General features: G+C 38.2%; 7 pseudogenes; all 7 read left to right on the top strand.

The window, feature by feature from the left end:
• The first annotated feature begins 4,387 nt into the window (after window positions 1-4,387).
• Window positions 4,388-4,506, top strand: LOC114771974 (uncharacterized; annotated as a pseudogene).
• A 1,935-nt stretch (window positions 4,507-6,441) lies between these two features.
• On the top strand, window positions 6,442-6,560 carry LOC114771968 (uncharacterized; annotated as a pseudogene).
• A 3,197-nt stretch (window positions 6,561-9,757) lies between these two features.
• On the top strand, window positions 9,758-9,876 carry LOC114771970 (uncharacterized; annotated as a pseudogene).
• Window positions 9,877-10,012: 136 nt separating this feature from the next.
• LOC114771981 (uncharacterized) lies at window positions 10,013-10,131 on the top strand (annotated as a pseudogene).
• Window positions 10,132-15,878: 5,747 nt separating this feature from the next.
• Window positions 15,879-15,997, top strand: LOC114771983 (uncharacterized; annotated as a pseudogene).
• A 136-nt stretch (window positions 15,998-16,133) lies between these two features.
• LOC114771978 (uncharacterized) lies at window positions 16,134-16,252 on the top strand (annotated as a pseudogene).
• A 1,149-nt stretch (window positions 16,253-17,401) lies between these two features.
• LOC114771973 (uncharacterized) lies at window positions 17,402-17,520 on the top strand (annotated as a pseudogene).
• The last annotated feature ends 819 nt before the right edge of the window (window positions 17,521-18,339 follow it).

Raw genomic sequence — 18,339 nt, forward strand, 5'->3', positions numbered from 1 at the left:
AATATTTTTTGTTTGTTTTTAATGGAGTGACACATGATCCAAACATTACGTACAATGGAAGAAAATAATTATTTGATCCCCTACTAATTTTGTAAGTTTGCCCACTTACAAAGAAGTCTCTAACTTCAATAGTAGTTTTATTTGAACAGTGAGAGAACCAAGTGTATTTTATAAAGGTAAGGAGCTGACTCAACTCGTTACCTGTATAAATGACACCGGTCCATAGAAGTAATCAATATATCCAGATTCCAAACTCTGCACAATGGCCAAGACCAAAGAGCTTTCCAAGGATGTCAGGGACAATATTGTGAACCCTCACAAGGCTGGAATGGGCTACAAGACCATAGACAAGCAGCTGGGTGAGAAGGTAACAACAGTTGGTAAGATTTATTTGGCAATGAAAGTCTCCCTTGGTCTGGAGCTCCACGCAAGAACTCATTTCATAGTGTTTCAATAATAATGAAAATAATGTGGAACCAGCCCAGAATTAATCAGGAGGTCAGTGATCTCAAGGCAGCTTTTCTACCAAGATAACAGTTGTTAACACACCATGCCGTGAAGGAATGAAATCCTGTAGTGCCTGCAAGGTCCTCCTGCTCAAGAAAGCACATGTACAGGTTTGCTACTGAACATCTAAATGTTTCAGAGTAGGACTGGGAGAAAGTCAAAATCACTGTGCTTAGGGGAGGAAGAATGCTGCCTATGACTCCAAGAACACTGGCCTCACCATCAGACATGGAGGTGGAAACATTATTGGGGGGGTTCTTCTAAAGAGACAGGAAAACTGCACCACATCAAAGGTTTTGCCACAATGCACTAAAGCATGTTTTGCAAAAGGGATCAAATACTTCTATTATTCAATTGCTAATTAATTTGGAACTATTTGAAATCATTTCTGTGTGTCTTTGGTTATTGTTCTGTTTCTTACTGTTCAAATAAACTTACCATTGAAATGTTACACAGATTATTTCTTTGTTAGTGAGCAAACATACAAAATCAGCAGGGATCACAAAATTATTTCCCCCACCTTACATCAGCCTTTAGTTCTCCATCTCAATTTCTTTGAGCTCAAATTCATTAGGTAGTAAAATGTCACTTTGCAATGTTTTTGCACTCTATTGTTAATTAAATATTCCAATACGTTGCTGATGTTGTTTTGAAAATTAAAATGATGTTTTCTTAATTGTTGAGGCTCTGGCCATAATGGAAGTAGCTCATGGGAAGGACCACCACTACGTTGCTGAGGTGAAGAAGGAGATTGAAGAGCAGAAATAAGAAGCTTAAAGAATCTTGGATCATGATGCTGCATGGCATGACCTTGATACCTCCAACGGTCACATAATTAAGTGATGTCAGAACAGTCTTCATAATTCTTTATAATGTTATATTTGGAACTTTTGTATGATGAAGCAAATAAAGCATTGATAGTGTCTGCTAGAGATACTGGTAAACTTTGTGCATCATGCAAACAAGGGCTTTGTTTTTTTGTTTTGTTTTTCAGGACTGGTCCAGAAGTGTTTTAATCATACGGTAGATGGATGATTTGTTTGATTTTTGCCTTGCATATTGTAGCAATGAGAACAGCAAAAACATGAATGTAAAATAAAGTAATTCTATTTTTGATCAGCTTTTCTTCATATTAAAATCTTGCATGGTTTTGACCAATTTTAATGTTTAATGGTTGAGAAAACTCATCAAAAGGAAGCTGTCCATCAAAAATGTTACTTGTGTTTATTGTTATTTTTATTTTGTAAATGTGGCATGTATTGTTATAAAATGCAAGAATCTGGATGTTTTCTAATTTGTCTTTGAATATTGGCTTAATTTACTTATTTACATAAACCAACAGGGCTTCTGACAGTCCAGTAAAAGCAGTAATACAATTAAATTACAATTATGCAGTAATAGGCTTTTGGTGTGGTTTGTGCAAATTTGAAATGATTTCAACCCAATTGGTTTTACAAATGTGCCACCTGCAGTTCATCTCAAGAATGGCACCATTTTGCATTGTATTCTGCTGAACCTAATTCTATGTAATCATGCTGTCATCCTTATGTACATTGCTAAAAAAAAAAAAAGGAACACTTAAACAACACAATGTAACTCCAAGTCAATCAGGTGGAAATTATAGGCAATTAGCAAGACATTCCCAATAAAGGCGTGGTTCTGCAGGTGGTGGCTACAGAGCAGTTCTCAGTTTCAATGCTTTCTGGCTGATGTTTTAGTCACTTTTGAATGCTGGCGGTGCTTGCATCTAGTGGTAGCATGAGATGGAGTCTACAACCGACACAAGTGGCTCGTGTAGTGCAGCTCATCCATGATAGAAATCAATGCAAGCTATGGCAAGAAGGTTTGCTGTGTCTGTCAGCATAGCATCCAGAGCATGGAAGCCAGTACATCAGGACACATGGAGGAGGCTGTAGAAGAGCAACCACCCAACAGCAGGACCACTACCTCCACCTTTGTGCAAGGAGGAAGAGGAGGAGCACTGCCAGATCCCTGTGTCTGCTCAAATGGTCAGAAAAATGAGGGTTCAACATCCACAGGTGTGGGTTTTTCTTACAGCCCAACATTGTGCAGCACGTTTGCCATTTGCCAGAGAACACCAAGACTGGTTAATTTGCCCCTGGTACCTGTGCTCATCACAGATGAAAGCAGGTTCAAACTGAGCAGATGTGACAGACTGGAGATGCTGTGGAGAATGTTCTGCTGCCTGCAACAACCTCCAGCATCACTGGTTTTGTCTGTAATGGTGAGGTGGTGTTTATTTTAGCTGGCCGCACAGCCCTCCATTTGCTTTCCAGAGGTAGCCTGAACACCATTCGATACCAAGATGAGATCCTCAGACCCATAATGCGACCATATGCTGGTGCAGTTGGCTCTGGGTTCCAAAACAATGCTAGACCTCATGTGGCTGGAGTGTGTCAGCAGTTCCTGCAAGACCAAAGCACTGATGCTATGGACTGGCCCGCCTGTTCCCCAGACCCCGAATCTGATTGAGCACATCTGGGACATCATGTCTCACTCCATCCACCAATGGAACGTTGCTCCACAGACTGTTCAGGAGATGGCGGATGCCTTAGACCAAGATATGAGAGGAGATCCCTCAGGAGAACATCTGGCACCTGATCAGGAGCATGCCCAGGCCTTGTAGGGAGGTCACACAGGCATTTGGAAGCCACACACACTGCTGAACGGCTGAGTGTGAATCCAAATCCAGACCTCCATGGGTTGATACATTTGAAAAGAAAAAATAATTTAATAAAATATTAAATTCACATCTAGAATGTATTATTTTTGTGTTCCCTTTTATTTTTTAGAGCAGTGTATACATGTCCACAGCAGCGTTTTCAGATGAAGCTCTGCTTCAAGGTGTGTACTAGTCTCTTATAAGCAATGATCAATGAGACCAGTTCAGTCATACAGTAACTTTCATAACATTTTGTTATGTTACAGCCTTATTCAGAAATTCTACTCCTCAATGTGAAAATGTTTACTTGAGGTTTTGGCAGCAATTACAGGCTCAAGTCTTTTTGTATATGATGCCACAAGCTTGGAAAACCTATTCTTGGTCAATTTGGCCCATTCCTCTTTGCAACACCTCTCAAGCGCCATCAAGTTAGATGGGAAGTGTTGGTGCACAGTCATTTGAAGAGTTCTCCAGAGATGTTCAATCAGATTCAAGTCTGGGATCTGGCTGGGCTACTCAAGGAAAATCACAGAAATGTCCTGAAGCCACTCCTTTGATATCTTGGCTGTGTGCTTAGGATCGTTGTCCTGCTGAAAGTTAAAAATGCCCCCAAGGCATTATCCTGCCACCACCATGCTTCACTTTGGGGATAGTATTGGCCGGATGATGAGCAGTGCCTGGTTTCCTCCAAACATGATGCCTGGCATTCACACCAAAGTGTTAAATTTTTTGTCTCATCAGACCAGAGAACTGTTTCTCACATTCTGAGCGTCCTTCAGGTGCCTTTTTTCAAACTCCAGGTGGTCTGCCATATGCATTTTACCAAGTTAAGAGGTATTTTCACTCTATGTAATGTTTGAAAGCCCCTTTTGTTTAACATCCAAGATCCAATGTTTTGAAAGCCTCTTTTGTTTAAAGTCCAAGATTTTCAAGCAGAGTTTGCTCACGGCCATACCGGCCAAGGAACGGCCAATCTCGTTTGATCTCGGAAGCTAAAAAGGCTTGGGCCTGGTTAGTACTTGGACAGGAGACTCCCTGGTAATACCAGGTGCTTTAATTATTGAAAAACTTTTTAAAATGAAGTTATTTACATCGCTTTGTTAGCTTTTTTCAAAGTAAGTTAAGAGGTATTTTCACTTTTTTGTAATGTTTTGAAAGCCCCTTTTATTTAAAGTCCAAGATTTTCAAGCCAAGTTTGCTCATGGCCATACCAGCCAAAGAACGTCCAATCTCGTCTGATCTCGGAAGCTAAGAAGGCTTGGGCCTGGTTAGTACTTGGATGGGAGACTGCCTGGGAATACCACGTGCTTTAATTATTGAAAAACCTTTTAAAATGAAGTTATTTACATCGCTTTGTTAGCTTTTTTCAAAGTGAGTTAAGAGGTTTTTTCTGTCTTTGTAATGTTTTGAAAGCCCCTTTTGTTTAAAATCCAACTTTTTCAAGCAGAGTTTGCTCACGGCCATACCAGCCAAGGAACGGCCAATCTCGTTTGATCTCCGAAGCTAAGAAGGCTTGGGCCTGGCTAGTACTTGGATGAGAGACTGCCTGGGAATACCAGATGCGGAAAGCTTTAACTATTGAAGAACTTTTTATAATAAAGTTATTTACATTACTTTTTCAGATTTTTTCAAAGTAAGTTAAGATTTATTTTCTCCCTTTGTAATATTTTGAAAGCCCCTTTTGTTTAAAGTCCACGATTTTCAAGCCAAGTTTGCTCATGGCCATTCCAGCCAACGAACGCCCGATCTCATCAGATCTCAGAAGCTATGAAGGCTTGGGCCTGGTTAGTAGTTGGATGGGAGACTGCCTGGAAATACCATGTGCTTTAATTATTGAAAAACTTTTTTAAATGAAGTTATTTACATCGTTTTGTTAGCTTTTTTCAAAGTAGGTTAAGACGTATTTTCACTCTTTGTAATGTTTCGACAGCCCCTTTTGTTTAAAGTGCAAGATTTTCAAGCAGAAATTGCTCAAGTACATATCAGCCAAAGAATGCCCAATCTTGTCTGATCCTGCAAGCTAAGAATGCTTGGGCCTGGTTAGTACTTGGATGGGAGACTGCCTGAGAATATCAGGTGCTTTAATTGTTGAAAAACTTTTTAAAATGAAGTTATTTACATGGCTTTGTTAGCTTTTTTCAGAGTAAGTTAAGAGGTATTTTCACTCTTTGTAATGTTTTGAAAGCCCCTTTTGTTTAAAGTCCACAATTTTCAAGCCAAGTTTGCTCACGGCCATACCAGCCAAAGAACGCCCAATCTCGTCTTATCTCGGAAGCTATGAAGGCTTGGGCCTGGTTAGTACTTGGATGAGAGACTGTCTGGTAATACCACATGCGGAAAGCTTTAACTATTGAAGAACTTTTTAAAATGAAGTTATTTACATCACTTTTTCAGATTTTGTCGAAGTAAGTTAAGATTTATTTTCACTCTTTGTAATGTTTTGAAAGCCCCTTTTGTTTAAAGTCCACGATTTTCAAGCCATTTGCTCATGGCCATTCCAGCCAACGAACGCCCGATCTCATCAGATCTCAGAAGCTATGAAGGCTTGGGCCTGGTTAGTAGTTGGATGGGAGACTGCCTGGAAATACCATGTGCTTTAATTATTAAAAAACTTTTTAAAATGAAGTTATTTACATCGTTTTGTTAGCTTTTGTTCAAAGTAAGTTAAGAGGTATTTTCACTCTTTGTAATGTTTCGACAGCCCCTTTTGTTTAAAGTGCAAGATTTTCAAGCAGAAATTGCTCAAGTACATATCAGCCAAAGAACGCCCAATCTTGTCTGATCCCGCAAGCTAAGAATGCTTGGGCCTGGTTAGTACTTGGATGGGAGACTGCCTGGGAATACCAGGTGCTTTATTTTGTTGAAAAAGTTTTAAAAAGAAAGTTATTTACATCGCTTTATTAGCTTTTTTCAAAGTAAGTTAAGAAGTTTTTTCTGTCTTTGTAATGTTTTGAAAGCCCCTTTTGTTTAAAGTCCCAGATTTACAAGAAGAGTTTGCTCACGGCCATACCAGCCAAGGAACGGCCAATCTCGTTTGATCTCAGAAGCTAAGAAGGCTTGGGCCTGGTTAGTACTTGGATGGGAGACTGCCTGATAATACCAGGTGCTTTAGTTATTGAAAACCTTTTTAAAATGAAGTTATTTACATGGCAGTGTTAGCTTTTTTCAAAGTAAGTTAAGAGGTATTTTCACTCTTTGTAATGTTTTGAAAGCCCCTTTTGTTTAAAGTCCACAATTTTCAAGCCAAGTTTGCTCATGGCCATACCAGCCAAAGAACGCCCGATCTCATCAGATCTCAGAAGCTATGAAGGCTTGGGCCTGGTTAGTAGTTGGATGGGAGACTGCCTGGAAATACCAGGTGCTTTAATTATTGAAAAAGTTTTTAAAATTAGGTTATTTACATCGCTTTCTTAGCTTTTTTCAAAGTAAGTTAAGAGGTTTTTTCTGTCTTTGTAATGTTTTGAAAGCCCCTTTTGTTTAAAGTCCAAGATTTACAAGAAGAGTTTGCTCACGGCCATACCAGCCAAAGAACGGACAATCTCGTTTGATCTCAGAAGCTAAGAAGGATTGGGCCTGGTTAGTACTTGAATGGGAGACTGCCTGAGAATATCAGGTGCTTTCATTTTTTAAAAACTTTTTTAAATGAAGTTATTTACATGGCTTTGTTAGCTTTTTTCAGAGTAAGTTAAGAGGTTTTTTCACTCTTTGTAATGTTTTGAAAGTCTCTTTTGTTTAAAGTCCACAATTTTCAAGCCAAGTTTGCTCACGGCCATACCAGCCAAAGAACGCCCAATCTCGTCTTATCTCGGAAGCTAAGAAGGCTTGGGCCTGGTTAGTACTTGGATGGGAGAATGCCTGGGAATACCACGTGCTTTAATTATTGAAAAACCTTTTAAAATGAACTTATTTACATCGCTTTGTTAGCTTTTTTCAAAGTATGGTAAGAGTTATTTTCACTCTTTGTAATGTTTTGACAGCCCCTTTTGTTTAAAGTCCAAGATTTTCAAGCAGAAATTGCTCAAGTACATATCAGCCAAAGAACGCCCAATCTTGTCTGATCCCGCAAGCTAAGAATGCTTGGGCCTGGTTAGTACTTGGATGGGAGACCTCCTGAGAATATCAGGTGCTTTAATTGTTGAAAAACTTTTTTTAAAAATGAAGTTATTTACATCGCTTTGTTAGGTTTTTTGAAAGAAAGTTAAGAGGTGTTTTCACTCTTTGTAATGTTTTGACAGCCCCTTTTGTTTAAAGTCCAAGATTGTCAAGCAGAAATTGCTCAAGTACATATCAGCCAAAGAACGCCCAATCTTGTCTGATCCCGCAAGCTAAGAATGCTTGGGCCTGGTTAGTACTTGGATGGGAGACTGCCTGAGAATATCAGGTGCTTTAATTGTTGAAAAACTTTTTAAAATGAAGTTATTTACATGGCTTTGTTAGCTTTTTTCAGAGTAAGTTAAGAGGTATTTTCACTTTTTGTAATGTTTTGAAAGTCCCTTTTGTTTAAAGTCCACAATTTTCAAGCATAGTTTGCTCACAGCCATACCAGCCAAAGAACGCCCAATCTCGTCTTATCTCGGAAGCTAAGAAGGCTTGGGCCTGGTTAGTACTTGGATGGGAGACTGCCTGGGAATACCACGTGCTTTAATTGTTGAAAAAGTTTTAAAAATAAAGTTATTTACATTGCTTTATTAGCTTTTTTCAAAGTAAGTTAAGAGGTTTTTTCTGTCTTTGTAATGTTTTGAAAGCCCCTTTTGTTTAAAGTCCAAGATTTACAAGAAGAGTTTGCTCATGGCCATACCAGCCAAAGAACGCCCGATCTCATCAGATCTCAGAAAGCTATGAAGGCTTGGGCCTGGTTAGTACTTGGATGAGAGACTGCCTGGTAATACCACATGCGGAAAGCTTTAACTATTGAAGAACTTTAAAAATGAAGTTATTTACATCACATTTTCAGATTTTGTAGAAGTAAGTTAAGATTTATTTTCACTCTTTGTAATGTTTTGAAAGCCCCTTTTGTTTAAAGTCCACGATTTTCAAGCCAAGTTTGCTCATGGCCATTCCAGCCAACGAACGCCCGATTTCATCAGATCTCAGAAGCTATGAAGGCTTGGGCCTGGTTAGTAGTTGGATGGGAGACTGCCTGGAAATACCAGGTGCTTTAATTATTGAAAAACTTTTAAAATTAATTTATTTACATCGCTTTGTTAGCTTTTTTCAAAGAAAGTTAAGAGGTATTTTCACTCTGTGTAATGTTTTGACAGCCCCTTTTGTTTAAAGTCCAAGCAGAAATTGCTCAAGTACATATCAGCCAAAGAACGCCCAATCTTGTCTGATCCCGCAAGCTAAGAATGCTTGGGCCTGGTTAGTACTTGGATGGGAGGCTGCCTGAGAATATCAGGTGCTTTAATTGTTGAAAAACTTTTTTAAATGAAGTGATTTACATGGCTTTGTTAGCTTTTTTCAGAGTAAGTTAAGAGGTTTTTTCACTCTTTGTAATGTTTTGAAAGTCTCTTTTGTTTAAAGTCCACAATTTTCAAGCCAAGTTTGCTCACGGCCATACCAGCCAAAGAACGCCCAATCTCGTCTTATCTCGGAAGCTAAGAAGGCTTGGGCCTGGTTAGAACTTGGATGGGAGACTGCCTGGGAATACCAGGTGCTTTAATTGTTGAAAAAGTTTTAAAAATAAAGTTATTTACATTGCTTTATCAGCTTTTTTCAAAGTAAGTTAAGAAGTTTTTTCTGTCTTTATAATGTTTTGAAAGCCTCTTTTGTTTAAAGTCCAAGATTTACAAGAAGAGTTTGCTCACGGCCATACCAGCCAAGGAACGCCCAATCTCGTTTGATCTCAGAAGCTAAGAAGGCTTGGGCCTGGTTAGTACTTGGATGGGAGAATGCCTGGGAATACCACGTGCTTTAATTATTGAAAAACCTTTTAAAATGAAGTTATTTACATCGCTTTGTTAGCTTTTTTCAAAGTAAGTTAAGAGTTCTTTTCACTCTTTGTGATGTTTTGACAGCCCCTTTTGTTTAAAGTCCAAGATTTTCAAGCAGAAATTGCTCAAGTACATATCAGCCAAAGAACGCCCAATCTTGTCTGATCCCGCAAGCTAAGAATGCTTGGGCCTGGTTAGTACTTGGATGGGAGACTTCCTGAGAATATCAGGTGCTTTAATTGTTGAAAAACTTTTTAAAATGAAGTTATTTACATCGCTTTGTTAGCTTTTTTGAAAGAAAGTTAAGAGGTGTTTTCACTCTTTGTAATGTTTTGACAGCCCCTTTTGTTTAAAGTCCAAGATTGTCAAGCAGAAATTGCTCAAGTACATACCAGCAAAAGAACGCCCAATCTTGTCTGATCCCGGAAGCTAAAAAGGCTTGGGCCTGGTTAATACTTGGATGGGAGACTGCCTGATAATACCAGGTGCTTTAATTATTGAAAAACTTTTTAAAATGAAGTTATTTACATGGCTTTGTTAGCTTTTTTCAAAGTAAGTTAAGAGGTTATTTTCACTCTTTGTAATGTTTTGAAAGTCCCTTTTGTTTAAAGTCCACAATTTTCAAGCCAAGTTTGCTCACGGCCATACCAGCCAAAGAACGCCCAATCTCGTCTTATCTCGGAAGCTAAGAAGGCTTGGGCCTGGTTAGTACTTGGATGGGAGACTGCCTGGGAATACCAGGTGCTTTAATTATTGAAAACTTTTTAAAATGAAGTTATTTACATGGCTTTGTTAGCTTTTTTCAAAGTAAGTTAAGAGGTATTTTTTATCCTTTGTAATGTTTTGAAAGCCCCTTTTGTTTAAAGTCCAAGATTTACAAGAAGAGTTTGCTCACGGCCATACCAGCCAAAGAACGCCCAATCTCGTCATATCTCGGAAGCTAAGAATGCTTGGGCCTGGTTAGTACTTGGATGGGAGACTGCCTGGGAATACCAGGTGCTTTATTTTGTTGAAAAAGTTTTAAAAAGAAAGTGATTTACATCGCTTTATTAGCTTTTTCAAAGTAAGTTAAGAAGTTTTTTCTGTCTTTGTAATGTTTTGAAAGCCCCTTTTGTTTAAAGTCCAAGATTTACAAGCAGAGTTTGCTCATGGCCATACCAGCCTAAGGAACGGCCAATCTCGTTTGATCTCAGAAGCTAAGAAGGCTTGGGCCTGGTTAGTACTTGGATGGGAGACTGCCTGATAATACCAGGTGCTTTAGTTATTGAAAACCTTTTTAAAATGAAGTTATTTACATGGCAGTGTTAGCTTTTTTCAAAGTAAGTTAAGAGGTATTTTCACTCTTTGTAATGTTTTGAATGCCCCTTTTGTTTAAAGTCCAAGATTTACAAGCAGAGTTTGCTCACGGCCATACCAGCCAAAGAACGCCCAATCTCGTCTTATCTCGGAAGCTAAGAAGGCTTGGGCCTGGTTAGAACTTGGATGGGAGACTGCCTGGGAATACCAGGTGCTTTAATTGTTGAAAAAGTTTTAAAAATAAAGTTATTTACATTGCTTTATCAGCTTTTTTCAAAGTAAGTTAAGAAGTTTTTTCTGTCTTTATAATGTTTTGAAAGCCTCTTTTGTTTAAAGTCCAAGATTTACAAGAAGAGTTTGCTCACGGCCATACCAGCCAAGGAACGCCCAATCTCGTTTGATCTCAGAAGCTAAGAAGGCTTGGGCCTGGTTAGTACTTGGATGGGAGAATGCCTGGGAATACCACGTGCTTTAATTATTGAAAAACCTTTTAAAATGAAGTTATTTACATCGCTTTGTTAGCTTTTTTCAAAGTAAGTTAAGAGTTATTTTCACTCTTTGTAATGTTTTGACAGCCCCTTTTGTTTAAAGTCCAAGATTTTCAAGCAGAAATTGCTCAAGTACATATCAGCCAAAGAACGCCCAATCTTGTCTGATCCCGCAAGCTAAGAATGCTTGGGCCTGGTTAGTACTTGGATGGGAGACTTCCTGAGAATATCAGGTGCTTTAATTGTTGAAAAACTTTTTTTAAAAATGAAGTTATTTATATCGCTTTGTTAGCTTTTTTCAAAGAAAGTTAAGAGGTATTTTCACTCTGTGTAATGTTTTGACAGCCCCTTTTGTTTAAAGTCCAAGCAGAAATTGCTCAAGTACATATCAGCCAAAGAACGCCCAATCTTGTCTGATCCCGCAAGCTAAGAATGCTTGGGCCTGGTTAGTACTTGGATGGGAGGCTGCCTGAGAATATCAGGTGCTTTAATTGTTGAAAAACTTTTTTAAATGAAGTGATTTACATGGCTTTGTTAGCTTTTTTCAGAGTAAGTTAAGAGGTTTTTTCACTCTTTGTAATGTTTTGAAAGTCTCTTTTGTTTAAAGTCCACAATTTTCAAGCCAAGTTTGCTCACGGCCATACCAGCCAAAGAACGCCCAATCTCGTCTTATCTCGGAAGCTAAGAAGGCTTGGGCCTGGTTAGAACTTGGATGGGAGACTGCCTGGGAATACCAGGTGCTTTAATTATTGAAAAAGTTTTAAAAATAAAGTTTTTTACATCGCTTTATTAGCTTTTTTCAAAGTAAGTTAAGAAGTTTTTTCTGTCTTTATAATGTTTTGAAATCCTCTTTTGTTTAAAGTCCAAGATTTACAAGAAGAGTTTGCTCACGGCCATACCAGCCAAGGAACGCCCAATCTCGTTTGATCTCAGAAGCTAAGAAGGCTTGGGCCTGGTTAGTACTTGGATGGGAGAATGCCTGGGAATACCACATGCTTTAATTATTGAAAAACCTTTTAAAATGAAGTTATTTACATCGCTTTGTTAGCTTTTTTCAAAGTAAGTTAAGAGTTCTTTTCACTCTTTGTGATGTTTTGACAGCCCCTTTTGTTTAAAGTCCAAGATTTTCAAGCAGAAATTGCTCAAGCACATATCAGCCAAAGAACGCCCAATCTTGTCTGATCCCGCAAGCTAAGAATGCTTGGGCCTGGTTAGTACTTGGATGGGAGACTTCCTGAGAATATCAGGTGCTTTAATTGTTGAAAAACTTTTTAAAATTAAGTTATTTACATCGCTTTGTTAGCTTTTTTGAAAGAAAGTTAAGAGGTGTTTTCACTCTTTGTAATGTTTTGAAAGCCCCTTTTGTTTAAAGTCCAAGATTTACAAGAAGAGTTTGCTCATGGCCATACCAGCCAAAGAACGCCCGATCTCATCAGATCTCAGAAGCTATGAAGGCTTGGGCCTGGTTAGTACTTGGATGAGAGACTGCCTGGTAATACCACATGCGGAAAGCTTTAACTATTGAAGAACTTTAAAAATGAAGTTATTTACATCACATTTTCAGATTTTGTAGAAGTAAGTTAAGATTTATTTTCACTCTTTGTAATGTTTTGAAAGCCCCTTTTGTTTAAAGTCCACGATTTTCAAGCCAAGTTTGCTCATGGCCATTCCAGCCAACGAACGCCCGATTTCATCAGATCTCAGAAGCTATGAAGGCTTGGGCCTGGTTAGTAGTTGGATGTGAGACTGCCTGGAAATACCAGGTGCTTTAAATATTGAAAAACTTTTTAAAATTAATTTATTTACATCGCTTTGTTAGCTTTTTTCAAAGAAAGTTAAGAGGTATTTTCACTCTGTGTAATGTTTTGACAGCCCCTTTTGTTTAAAGTCCAAGCAGAAATTGCTCAAGTACATATCAGCCAAAGAACGCCCAATCTTGTCTGATCACGCAAGCTAAGAATGCTTGGGCCTGGTTAGTACTTGGATGGGAGGCTGCCTGAGAATATCAGGTGCTTTAATTGTTGAAAAACTTTTTTAAATGAAGTGATTTACATGGCTTTGTTAGCTTTTTTCAGAGTAAGTTAAGAGGTTTTTTCACTCTTTGTAATGTTTTGAAAGTCTCTTTTGTTTAAAGTCCACAATTTTCAAGCCAAGTTTGCTCACGGCCATACCAGCCAAAGAACGCCCAATCTCGTCTTATCTCGGAAGCTAAGAAGGCTTGGGCCTGGTTAGAACTTGGATGGGAGACTGCCTGGGAATACCAGGTGCTTTAATTATTGAAAAAGTTTTAAAAATAAAGTTATTTACATCGCTTTATTAGCTTTTTTCAAAGTAAGTTAAGAAGTTTTTTCTGTCTTTATAATGTTTTGAAAGCCTCTTTTGTTTAAAGTCCAAGATTTACAAGAAGAGTTTGCTCACGGCCATACCAGCCAAGGAACGCCCAATCTCGTTTGATCTCAGAAGCTAAGAAGGCTTGGGCCTGGTTAATACTTGGATGGGAGAATGCCTGGGAATACCACATGCTTTAATTATTGAAAAACCTTTTAAAATGAAGTTATTTACATTGCTTTGTTAGCTTTTTTCAAAGTAAGTTAAGAGTTCTTTTCACTCTTTGTAATGTTTTGACAGCCCCTTTTGTTTAAAGTCCAAGATTTTCAAGCAGAAATTGCTCAAGCACATATCAGCCAAAGAACGCCCAATCTTGTCTGATCCCGCAAGCTAAGAATGCTTGGGCCTGGTTAGTACTTGGATGGGAGACTTCCTGAGAATATCAGGTGCTTTAATTGTTGAAAAACTTTTTAAAATTAAGTTATTTACATCGCTTTGTTAGCTTTTTTGAAAGAAAGTTAAGAGGTGTTTTCACTCTTTGTAATGTTTTGAAAGCCCCTTTTGTTTAAAGTCCAAGATTTACAAGAAGAGTTTGCTCATGGCCATACCAGCCAAAGAACGCCCGATCTCATCAGATCTCAGAAGCTATGAAGGCTTGGGCCTGGTTAGTACTTGGATGAGAGACTGCCTGGTAATACCACATGCGGAAAGTTTTAACTATTGAAGAACTTTAAAAATGAAGTTATTTACATCACTTTTTCAGATTTTGTCGAAGTAAATTAAGATTTATTTTCACTCTTTGTAATGTTTTGAAAGCCCCTTTTGTTTAAAGTCCACGATTTTCAAGCCAAGTTTGCTCATGGCCATTCCAGCCAACGAACGCCCGATTTCATCAGATCTCAGAAGCTATGAAGGCTTGGGCCTGGTTAGTAGTTGGATGGGAGACTGCCTGGAAATACCATGTGCTTTAATTATTGAAAAACTTTTTAAAATGAAGTTATTTACATCGTTTTGTTAGCTTTTTTCAAAGTAAGTTAAGAGGTATTTTCACTCTTTGTAATGTTTCGACAGCCCCTTTTGTTTAAAGTGCAAGATTTTCAAGAAGAAATTGCTCAAGTACATATCAGCCAAAGAACGCCCAATCTTGTCTGATCCCGCAAGCTAAGAATGCTTGGGCCTGGTTAGTACTTGGATGGGAGACTGCCTGAGAATATCAGGTGCTTTAATTGTTGAAAAACTTTTTTAAATGAAGTTATTTACATGGCTTTGTTAGCTTTTTTCAGAGTAAGTTAAGAGGTTTTTTCTGTCTTTGTAATGTTTTGAAAGCTTCTTTTGTTTAAAGTCCAAGATTTACAAGAAGAGTTTGCTCACGGCAATACCAGCCAAGGAACGGCCAATCTCGTTTGATCTCAGAAGCTAAGAAGGCTTGGGCCTGGTTAGTGCTTGGATGGGAGACTGCCTGGGAATACCACATGCTTTAATTATTGAAAAACCTTTTAAAATAAAGTTATTTACATCGCTTTGTTAGCTTTTTTCAAAGTAAGTTAAGAGGTATTTTCACTCTTTGTAATGTTTTGATAGACCCTTTTGTTTAAAGTCCAAGATTTTCAAGCAGAAATTGCTCAAGGACATACCAGCAAAAGAACGCCCAATCTTGTCTGATCCCGGAAGCTAAGAAGGCTTGGGCCTGGTTAATACTTGGATGGGAGACTGCCTGATAATACCAGGTGCTTTAGTTATTGAGAACCTTTTTAAAATGAAGATATTTACATGGCAGTTTTAGCTTTTTTCAAAGTAAGTTAAGAGGTATTTTCACTCTTTGTAATGTTTTGAAAGCCCCTTTTGTTTAAAGTCCACAATTTTCAAGCCAAGTTTGCTCACGGCCATACCAGCCAAAGAACGCCCAATCTCGTCTTATCTCGGAAGCTAAGAAGGCTTGGGCCTGGTTAGAACTTGGATGGGAGACTGCCTGGGAATACCAGGTGCTTTAATTGTTGAAAAAGTTTTAAAAATTAAGTTATTTACATTGCTTTATCAGCTTTTTTCAAAGTAAGTTAAGAAGTTTTTTCTGTCTTTATAATGTTTTGAAAGCCTCTTTTGTTTAAAGTCCAAGATTTACAAGAAGAGTTTGCTCACGGCCATACCAGCCAAGGAACGCCCAATCTCGTTTGATCTCAGAAGCTAAGAAGGCTTGGGCCTGGTTAGTACTTGGATGGGAGAATGCCTGGGAATACCACGTGCTTTAATTATTGAAAAACCTTTTAAAATGAAGTTATTTACATCGCTTTGTTAGCTTTTTTCAAAGTAAGTTAAGAGTTCTTTTCACTCTTTGTGATGTTTTGACAGCCCCTTTTGTTTGAAGTCCAAGATTTTCAAGCAGAAATTGCTCAAGTACATATCAGCCAAAGAACGCCCAATCTTGTCTGATCCCGCAAGCTAAGAATGCTTGGGCCTGGTTAGTACTTGGATGGGAGGACTGCCTGAGAATATCAGGTGCTTTAATTGTTGAAAAACTTTTTAAAATGAAGTGATTTACATGGCTTTGTTAGCTTTTTTCAAAGTAAGTTAAGAGGTATTTTCACTCTTTGTAATGTTTTGAAAGCCTCTTTTGTTTAAAGTCCACAGATTTTCAAGCCAGAGTTTGCTCACGGCCATACCAGCCAAAGAACGCCCAATCTCGTCTGATCTCGGAAGCTAAGAAGGCTTGGGCCTGGTTAGTACTTGGATGGGAGACTGCCTGGGAATACCAGGTGCTTTAATTATTGAAGAAACTTTTAAAATGAAGTTATTTACATGGCTTTGTTAGCTTTTTTCAGAGTAAGTTAAGAGGTATTTTCACTCTTTGTAATGTTTTGAAAGCCCCTTTTGTTTAAAGTCCACAATTTTCAAGCCAAGTTTGCTCACTGCCATACCAGACAAAGAACGCCCGATCTCGTCTTATCTCGGAAGCTAAGAAGGCTTGGGCCTGGTTAGTACTTGGATGGGAGACTGCCTGGGAATACCAGGTGCTTTAATTGTTGAAAAAGTTTTAAAAAGAAAGTTATTTACATCGCTTTATTAGCTTTTTTCAAAGTAAGTTAAGAAGTTTTTTCTGTCTTTGTAATGTTTTGAAAGCCCCTTTTGTTTAAAGTCCCAGATTTACAAGCCAAGTTTGCTCATGGCCATACCAGCTAAGGAACGGCCAATCTCGTTTGATCTCAGAAGCTAAGAAGGCTTGGGCCTGGTTAGTACTTGGATGGGAGACTGCCTGATAATACCAGGTGCTTTAGTTATTGAAAACCTTTTTAAAATGAAGTTATTTACATGGCAGTGTTAGCTTTTTTCAAAGTAAGTTAAGAGGTATTTTCACTCTTTGTAATGTTTTGAATGCCCCTTTTGTTTAAAGTCCAAGATTTACAAGAAGAGTTTGCTCACGGCCATACAAGCCAAGGAACGCCCAATCTCGTTTGATCTCAGAAGCTAAGAAGGCTTGGGCCTGGTTAGTACTTGGATGGGAGAATGCCTGGGAATACCACGTGCTTTAATTATTGAAAAACCTTTTAAAATGAACTTATTTACATCGCTTTGTTAGCTTTTTTCAAAGTATGGTAAGAGTTATTTTCACTCTTTGTAATGTTTTGACAGCCCCTTTTGTTTAAAGTCCAAGATTTTCAAGCAGAAATTGCTCAAGTACATATCAGCCAAAGAACGCCCAATCTTGTCTGATCCCGCAAGCTAAGAATGCTTGGGCCTGGTTAGTACTTGGATGGGAGACTTCCTGAGAATATCAGGTGCTTTAATTGTTGAAAAACTTTTTTAAAAATGAAGTTATTTATATCGCTTTGTTAGCTTTTTTCAAAGAAAGTTAAGAGGTATTTTCACTCTGTGTAATGTTTTGACAGCCCCTTTTGTTTAAAGTCCAAGCAGAAATTGCTCAAGTACATATCAGCCAAAGAACGCCCAATCTTGTCTGATCCCGCAAGCTAAGAATGCTTGGGCCTGGTTAGTACTTGGATGGGAGGCTGCCTGAGAATATCAGGTGCTTTAATTGTTGAAAAACTTTTTTAAATGAAGTGATTTACATGGCTTTGTTAGCTTTTTTCAGAGTAAGTTAAGAGGTTTTTTCACTCTTTGTAATGTTTTGAAAGTCTCTTTTGTTTAAAGTCCACAATTTTCAAGCCAAGTTTGCTCACGGCCATACCAGCCAAAGAACGCCCAATCTCGTCTTATCTCGGAAGCTAAGAAGGCTTGGGCCTGGTTAGTACTTGGATGGGAGACTGCCTGGGAATACCAGGTGCTTTAATTGTTGAAAAAGTTTTAAAAATAAAGTTATTTACATCGCTTTATTAGCTTTTTTCAAAGTAAGTTAAGAAGTTTTTTCTGTCTTTATAATGTTTTGAAAGCCTCTTTTGTTTAAAGTCCAAGATTTACAAGAAGAGTTTGCTCACGGCCATACCAGCCAAGGAACGCCCAATCTCGTTTGATCTCAGAAGCTAAGAAGGCTTGGGCCTGGTTAGTACTTGGATGGGAGAATGCCTGGGAATACCACATGCTTTAATTATTGAAAAACCTTTTAAAATGAAGTTATTTACATCGCTTTGTTAGCTTTTTTCAAAGTAAGTTAAGAGTTCTTTTCACTCTTTGTGATGTTTTGACAGCCCCTTTTGTTTAAAGTCCAAGATTTTCAAGCAGAAATTGCTCAAGCACATATCAGCCAAAGAACGCCCAATCTTGTCTGATCCCGCAAGCTAAGAATGCTTGGGCCTGGTTAGTACTTGGATGGGAGACTTCCTGAGAATATCAGGTGCTTTAATTGTTGAAAAACTTTTTAAAATTAAGTTATTTACATCGCTTTGTTAGCTTTTTTGAAAGAAAGTTAAGAGGTGTTTTCACTCTTTGTAATGTTTTGAAAGCCCCTTTTGTTTAAAGTCCAAGATTGTCAAGCAGAAATTGCTCAAGTACATACCAGCAAAAGAACGCCCAATCTTGTCTGATCCCGGAAGCTAAAAAGGCTTGGGCCTGGTTAATACTTGGATGGGAGACTGCTTGATAATACCAGGTGCTTTAGTTATTGAGAACCTTTTTAAAATGAAGATATTTACATGGCAGTGTTAGCTTTTTTCAA

Source organism: Denticeps clupeoides, unplaced genomic scaffold, assembly GCF_900700375.1.
Source record: "Denticeps clupeoides unplaced genomic scaffold, fDenClu1.1, whole genome shotgun sequence".
Classification (NCBI taxonomy): Eukaryota; Metazoa; Chordata; class Actinopteri; order Clupeiformes; family Denticipitidae; genus Denticeps; species Denticeps clupeoides.